This window comes from Marmota flaviventris, chromosome X, assembly GCF_047511675.1.
Source record: "Marmota flaviventris isolate mMarFla1 chromosome X, mMarFla1.hap1, whole genome shotgun sequence".
NCBI lineage: Eukaryota > Metazoa > Chordata > Mammalia > Rodentia > Sciuridae > Marmota > Marmota flaviventris.
In genome coordinates this window covers 100,276,787-100,285,586 of record NC_092518.1, presented here as the reverse complement: position 1 = coordinate 100,285,586, position 8,800 = coordinate 100,276,787, and the positions used below count along the sequence as shown (strand labels likewise).

General features: G+C 38.6%; 1 pseudogene; it reads right to left on the bottom strand.

Annotated features, from left to right (window-relative positions):
- Positions 1–216: 216 nt before the first annotated feature.
- Positions 217–813, bottom strand: LOC114089458 (RNA polymerase II subunit A C-terminal domain phosphatase SSU72 pseudogene; annotated as a pseudogene).
- Positions 814–8,800: the final 7,987 nt, after the last annotated feature.

Genomic DNA, 8,800 nt, shown 5'->3' with positions numbered 1-8,800 from the left:
CAGGAGGCTGAAGCAGGAGGATTGCAAGTTCAAAGCCAGCCTCAGCAAAAGCAAGCTGCTGAGCAACTCAGTGAGAGCCTGTCTCCAAATAAAATACAAAATAGGGCTGGGGATGTGGTTCAGTAGTCAAGTGCCCCCAAGTTCAATCCCCAGTACCCCCCCCCCAAAGAAAGAAAGTTCAAGAAGGTGGCTTTGGATGGCGTGAGGCATCTATCTTTAGTAAAAGCAGACAGTGTGCAGGAAAGCCTTGCCTGTCTTCTTCTCAAAATCTTGCAGCATGCTATCGATGTCATTCTCCATGTCACTCAAGTGCTGGATACACTGGCAGATCTCACAGATAATGAGAGCTCCCCGGGTGGCCTCTCTATGGTTGTCCATGATGTCCACGTTGATCACGTGCACTGGCTGGCAGGTTACCTGTTCTCTGGAATTAAGAACTTCCACCACCTGGTCGTAGACTAGCTCTTTACATGTGAAGATCAAATCAAACTCATCTTTACAGTCCTGGAACCTTTCTGGCCGGGGCTTGATTCTCCTATTTCTGTCTAACATATATAAAATGCCATTCTGTGCATAGAAGTTTTCATCCTTCCTAAGAAGATCGTGGAACATCTCATCATATGTGGTTCTGAAATCATAAACATTTTGCTTGCCAGGTGCTGGTCCTGGAAGCCTCACGTGAGCTCCTGTTCCAAAGGACCTGACATTGAATCCTCGTTTGCTGAGGAGGCGGTGCGCCTCCATGCTCCGGTTCTGGTTATTGGAGCACACGACAGCCACCCGCAGATGCCACCAACGCAGAGCCACTGCCATCCTGTACTTCCACCCACCTGCTTCAGCCAAAGCAAAATGGAAAGCAGCTAATCCCAGTCAGGGATGAAAACAGCTTTATGCAACTCGGAGCCCGGGAATGCCAAGCAGCCCGCTGGTCCCTAGAACCAAGGAGAGACCCCTGAATTATAGTCAGGTTTTTTCCTGTTGCAATTAGGCCCAACAAGAAAAATTTTTAGAAGAGGAAAAGTTTGAGGGCTCACGGTATGAGAAGTCTTGTCAGTAGAAGGCTGGCTATATTCCTGGGGGCTTCAGATGAGGAGGAACATCATGGGGGAAGAAGGTGGTGGAGGGAAGCAGCTCTCCATGACCAGAAGCTAGAGCAAGGTCTGCACTTGCCACATACAAATATATACCCCAAGGCCACGCCCAATTCCCGCCTCCTCCAGCCACGCTCCACCTGCCTCCAGTTCCCACTCAGTTAATTCCACCAGGGATTAATTCACTGACTAGGTTAAGGCTATAACCCAATCATTTCTCTTCCAACCTTCTTGTGTTCTCTCTCCTGAGGTTTGGGGGACACCTCATCTCCACACCATAACACCCCGCCTCTCCTAAGGGCAGGCTTCCCAAAGGTCTGGCCACAGTTGGCCAAGGCCAAGTGCTCTCTCCTCAGACCCACGTGCTATACACAGCTGCTGCTGGCCTGCGGGGTCAGAGCCTGGTTAAGAGTTTGGTTTTTCTGAGGGGAAAGATAGAGGCTTAGTGTGAGGCAGCAGTTCCCTTAGCTAAGCCACCCAGAACTCAAACAGTGGGAATGCCACATCTCCCTGAGGCTTAGAGTGAAAAATCCTGAGACAGGAGGAGCAGTTTGCCCTGGCTGAACCACAGACTGCTTGACGCATTAATTGAATATTAAAAAAAAAAAAAAATGACCAAAACTCTCCACCAGATTTTATTAATCCTTCATGATCCAGGAGCATTCTTAGGACTACAGTGTGAAGGAGCCTTCAGAAACTGAAACCCAGATCTGTGAGTTTGCATTTGGTTTGATTCTCACAATCCTGTGACATGTCAGACACTGGGAGCATTTCACCCAGGGAGCACAGATTAGAGAGGCTAAAGAGAGCCTGGCTTTCCTCAGCTCTGTGAGTCCTGAGGCTGGCTACAGTGGGTCAGAAAGTTGGAAGAGGGTGGGAGGGCATTTTATTCTCAGCTCGACCAACCAGTGGGTCTGAGCCCACCGGGCTCCCGCAACTCACTTGGGCTGGCACTGGCCATGTCCCGGTACCGGCCATGTCCCAGTACCACCCTGGTCCCTGACTCCCTCCTGAGTCCGGCATTTACCAGTCTCCTGGACCTGCCATGTCTGGCATCAGTTTGGGACCCAACAGGGCCCTCTAGCTCCCCAGTCCACAGTCTCCAAACTCCTCCCTAGCCCCCAACTTGTCCCATCACATGGAGCTTTACTGGCCCATGGGTCTCAGTGCCTGGCTCTGGTCCACCAGACACAGAACAGTTCAGCCCCAGACGTGGCTGGGCTCCACATTCCTTTTGGCTGCCAGACTCTCTAGATCCAGCACACAGCTCTGAGACAGGTGCACAGGTCCTGGTGCCCAGGCCTCAGGATGATCTGGGAGAAAAGCACTTGACTGGGAATCCAAAAGGGCCAGGGTGAGAGAGATTGACTTTGGAGACTAAATCAGAGACCAGAAATCATCAGGTTTGCAGGTGATATGAGGGGCCAAGAATAGATTCCCACACCACACAAATGGAACCCAAACCCTAAGAGATTCCAGTGTGTGTGGGGTGGCAGTCTTCTACAGTGTACTGGCAATTGTTGGGCCCTGAAGGTGCACTGACTTAAAATTTCCAGACCAGTTGGCACCCAGGAAAGAGACCTGAGCATACCTAGAACCCCCACCCATCCTGAGAGTGGAGCAAGCATCATACACCAGACAACCCCACCTACCTGCTGAGAAGGGAAGGGGAGAAACTTTTGAACTGCAACAGAAATTTTCAATTTTTTTATTAGTTGCTCATGACAATACAATGATCTTGATATATCATACATTTTAATCAAATGGGGTATAATTTATCATTTTTCCACGTGTACAGGTTGCAGAATCACATTGGTTATACAGCCACGTTTATACATACAGCGATACTAGTGTCTATTTTATTCTGCTGCCCTTCCTATCCCCCCTTCCCCTCCCCTCCCTTCCCATCACCTCAAGTTCTCTTTTTTTAATTCTTTTTTTTCTTTCATTTTTTTCCACACACATTTCTACCATTTTTGAAAGCAAATATCTTTCACGCATCATTTTATTGAGGACTGGGATGTCTGAATAGTATATTACAGTTTTGTTGCATATTCTTTTATTTTTACTCTTTTCATTTTTAAATTTTTTTAAATTACTTTATATATAGTTCCCTTTCACTTATCTGTTTCCCTGAGCCAACTACTATAGTGAATTCTTTGCAAATCACACATGTTTTGAGAGTGGGTTGCTCTTTTCTCTGTGGTACTCTATCCTGTGAACTCTAGTCACCTTGTTATCCCTTGACTTTCAGCTCCATTTCCATTACCTCAAGTATGCTGAGGTTACTCCACCTGGATTATTTTATCCTGAACATCAGCCTAGAAACGGAAGGAAAGAATCGGAGGTAATCATAGTACTCAGTTGATTTGATTTTCCCTTCTCTCTAGAATCACTATCTTGCTTGCTTGATAGATGCTGTGTTAAAATCCAATTGTTTCATGTATTTTTCTGTTTAAATTTTTATTGTTATTATTTGAGGAGGGAGGGCAAATCTGGTTACTATCATTCTATATTGTTCAGAAGCAGAATTTTCCATTATGAAAATTTAATATTAATTTGAATGAATATAGTGATTTTTAAAAATTATCCTTAGTGTCCAAAAAACCTTTGTTAAAATTTCAATTTTAATGTTAAATATCTTCATGACCTTGGAAAAATTCACTTAAGGGTAAGACTGAGTTTATAAACAGTGCAAATAATGGTTAAGAGCGTGAGCTCTGATGTCAACAGCACAGCTGGAGAATCTCAGATCTCACTGTGCAGGAGCATACCATTTGCCTCATGATACATACATAACCTTGAAATGCATTTTCTTAGTGGAACTGTAGATCCCAGTGCTGCAAGAAAGGATTTAAATATATTCATTTAGTTTATTCTCTCAGGCTCACCAATGAGTTAATCCACTCTTCCTTTTGATTAGGACAAAGATCAGGAGTATTACACTAAGGAAGGGCTTCCACATGGAAATATGGAGCAGAGAATAAGTAACCTTTCCCTCAAATCAATCAGCTCTTGGAATAAACACACAGAAAGAACCCTGATTGGTGTCCAAGTTGAATTACAGACCTAATTTTCTAGGATTCAGTAAAAAGAGGTGATTGTATAAAATATCTTAAAACCATATTTACATCAGTTAGAATCTTTTAAGTAGTTGAAAGTAAGATTTTCTGTGAAATATCTCTCTCAGATAATGAGACATTGATTATAACGGCATAGTCCACATTATGGTCTTTTCAGTGGATGAGCTTCTGTACTATATATTTGAGATATTTCAAATAAAACTATGGAAAAATAGTAGTGAGATACTCTTCCTGTGATTTACAAAGAATACCATATCTTAATAAGACATTGGTTGGTGATTGTGGTACAGAAAAATTTCCATGTGTACAGACGCATGTAATGAAGTGTCAGGAAACAAATTGAACCAGCAACTAAATTTTGGAAATTCCACCTAAATTTACTTGGTATTTTTCATAAAAAGAAGGGTAAATAACTATCCTTTCTTATAATTTTATTCTTGGTTTGGACCCAGGTCAAATATAATTAGGAATTGTAAATAGGAAATGTAATATCTACACTCTTTAAATATGTTTCATGTATGGCTCAGCAGCTGGGATTTTCTTGCTATTTGTTTCAGTCTCTTTTATTAGAATGGCAAAAGCTTTCATTTCATTGGCCTAAGATTAATACACTGAGAAATTTTATCCACTAAAAATAAGATTAACTGGGTTTTCATACCTAAACCCAACTAAGCTGCCATGCCTTGTCTTTCAAATAACTGTATATTCAGTCTTGATTTTCACTTTACTTAGTTTGTAGATCAACATCAACTTCTCCATTTATGTTGCTGCATAAATGATTACATTCCTACTATGTGCTTTACCTGTAATAAATAAAATTGAACTTTTCCCTTAATGATTCTACTCTAATTAAGAATACAGAATGATCAAATATCTTTCAGACTTTAGTTCTCTGGGAGTCTGAGAAAGGAGTGATAAGTACAGGTTAGGATAAATAGAAAGGTTTGGTTGAAAAAAAATGTCCTTAAGGAATAGTTAGTAATTACATAAATGAAGAGGAGAGCATCCCTATATGTAAGAACAGTATGGAGTAAGGATGAGATTGGTGTGAGCAAAGAGCAAATCATGCAGAAATTTCATGAGAAATGGAAAAATAAAGTTGGTGATATAGAATCAAACCTAAACAATGAAATCACACAAAAGTATTAAAGAGTGGTATATTGGCAAATAGCACACCCTTGATGAATTCTGTGCAGAAGAACAATGCTCTAAAATTTGTGCTTTAAGAAATCAATAATTCATATGAGAAAAATCAAAATATAGGAGAATGTAATAGACTGCTATAGTAATGTAAGCTCAGAACACAGAGAAAAAAGGAAAATAGACAAATCTATAATTATAACTATGAGATTTTCACTCAGGCCCCTCTCCAGAAATTGATAAATTTTATGGACAAGCCACAAATAAGGATATGAAAACACAGCTAACAAGGTTTATTTGGAAAACATATGCATGTATCATTTAGAGGATATGCATTCATGTAACAGTTTCAACCATCTATATATAGATCCCAAAGAAAGTCTAAAAAATAAAATGCATAGTACACATGTGCTGATAACTATATGATAAAGTTAGACATCAATAAAAACATGGCAACCAATCCCTATACATATAGAAACATAACACTAAAAATTCTACATAATTTATGATTCACAGAAGACATAATAAAGACTAAAATATCTGGAAATGAATAACAATAAAAACACCACATTTGAGATTGTGGAGGAAGCTAAACTGGCACATAAAATTATCTTAAAATTGTTTATTGTAGGGCTGGAGTTGTAGCTCAGTGGTAGAGCACTTGCCTCGCAAGTGTGAGGCACTGAGTTTGATCCTAGTACCACATAAAAACAAATAAAGGCATTGAGTCCATATACAACTAAAAACATTTTACAAAATTGTTTACTGTAATTTAGGACTTAAGAATGAAATTTGGCCAGGCATGGTGGTGCACACCTGTAATTCCAGTGGCTTGGGAGGCTGAGGCAGAAGGATTGCAAGTTCAAAACCAACCTTAGCAATAGCAAGGCACTAAGCAAATCAGTGAGACCCTATCTTTAAATAAAATACAAAATAGGGCTGGGGATATGGCTCAATGGCTGAGTGCCCTTGAGTTAAATCCCCAGTCCCCCCAAAAAAGGATGAAAATTGAATTAGTAGTCAAATTTGATGTTTGAAAAAGTACAACAGAGTCAACTCAAAGAACTTGAAAACAATGAATCTGACACAATTTTCCTATGTACATATATGAATACACTACAATGAATCTTCATATCAAGTACAACCACAAGACTGGGATCCTAATTAGAATAAATTATACTCCATGCTTGTATAAATATGTGAAAATATACTCTACTGTTATATATATCTAAAAAGAAAATAATAAATGTACAATAGATAATAAAACAGTATTAATAGTGACAAAAAAGAATCAACAAACTCAAAATATGGTTCTTTGAAAGTGTTAGTAAAATAGATAAACATCTATCAAGAATCTACCTCTTTATCACGAGTTGAATTTGCCATTTTTAATGCTTTGGATGACATTTTTACCACTCTCTCCCTAGAACCTAATGCATATCAAAAATATTGCTTTTAAATTAATACATAAGCTTTGTCTCATTGGAGATGATGAACCACCAAGTGTATGAGCAACAGGATTATGTGTAAATAAAACAACACTTGTTTAAGGTCCAATGCCTTTATCAAGTCTAGGCTAGGCTGTATAATTTTAGGAAAGTAACATTTTCTTTGGTCATTTAAAAGAGAAATATGGTGGCTGGAGTTGTGGATTAGTGGTAGAGAGCTTGCCTAGCATGTGTGAGGCCCTAGGTTTGATTCTCAGCACCACATATGAATAAATAAAACAAAGGTCCATTGACAACTAAAAAATATTTTAAAAAAAGAAATATGAAGAGACTTGAAATTCACTAAAATCTCTTCTGATTCTTAGACTTTAATTCTGAATCTATAATTTTTGTTTCTCCATTGGAAATTTCAGATTTATTAATTTGTTTATCTGTTTGCTCTGAATCTGTCTCAACTAAGATTCATTGGGTTACCTTATGTGTTTCATTTCCAGTGTGTACCCAAGACCTAGAACTTACCAGTCCTTGATAAATATTCATTGGGTAATTGAATGAACATTTTAAATGGATAGATTTAAGACACACAGATTGAAGAGAGCCTGAGAGATCATGGGCAATATAATGAAAATGCTTCTTTATTTCTTATTGGGTTATATATTATTAAAGCCATCATAAGTTGAAATATTGTAAGTTGAAAAGGCACTTAATACATATATAACATACTGAATATCACAGCTCAGCCTAACCTACGTTAAATATACTACCTAAATGTGCTTAGTATCAACCTACAAATGGTCAAAATCATCTATCACAAAGACTGTTTTGTAATAAAATCTGGAATATCACACATAGATTGTCATTTTGTAGACATAATGGTCTATCAAAAATAAAACCACACTATCTGAAAGATGCTGGCAATACATTACACTGCAAATTGTCTTTGGTTCATCCTCATAATATGTGGCCTACTGGGAGCTGAGGCTCAAGGCTGTTTTCTAGCATTGAAAGAGAGTTCTAGCACCACAAACTGCTAGCTCAAGAAAGAACACATTTCAAAATTTGAAATACAGTTTCTATCAAATGTATGTAGCTTTTGCACCATTGTAAAGTAAAAAAAAAATATAAGTGGAACTAATGAAGGTTGAGGACAGTCTGTATACATGTACATGGATTGGATGAAAATTCCCAGGGGAGTGCTAGTTTTAGAAAGCATTGGAATATTGGTGCTAGCTGAAGTGATGAGGAAAAGGAATCATTAAAGAAAACAAAGTGTGGGCCCCTCTGTTTTTAATGGTATACAATTTTCTACTTAAAATGTAATGTAGGGTTATTGTATAGATTTTGAAAAAATAGAGAATTGTACATTTTAAAAAGTGTTCTTGCCTATGAGTCACTTAAAACTCTAGTTATAATAACAAGATATATCAATTGTCTGTTCTGAGGTTGTATGTGGGTGGTTGGGAAAGGATTTGGAGTTATTATTAAGCAAGCAGGAAACATGGCTCCTGTTTTTCAAAAAGCTTGCAATTAAGTTGAAGGGACAAAATAAGCCCCATGAAGTAATCAAGAATAAATCCAAAGTAATATATCATTAAGGGCATAAACACACATATAAAATTAAAGCTTGAAAGTTGTGTTGAATGCCAGAGATGTAAATCTGTGATCAGTGTAGGCTAGAGAGTAAAGTAAGTCAAGTTTCACAAAAGAGACAAATTTTGAATCAGGACATGTTGGGATTTAGGAGTGGGTGGCAGGGATGACATAGCAAGGTAGGGAACTACAAGAGAGAGAGAGAATGTATGCTATTTGATTGAAAGCAGTTGAAGGTATCCTTGGCATTGCAGTTTTATAGATAGCTTTTGTATAATGCCATGGCATAGGAGCAGTATGACCTGGTGTCTAATCCCATTTTTGTCAGTGTGTGTTCTTAGAAAAGTTGCCTCAAGCTCTGTACCTTAGTAGGTCTACAATTCTTATAGCTCTGGAATTACAGGAAATATACAGAAAATTTATCATTTTTAATAATCAGCCCCCCATT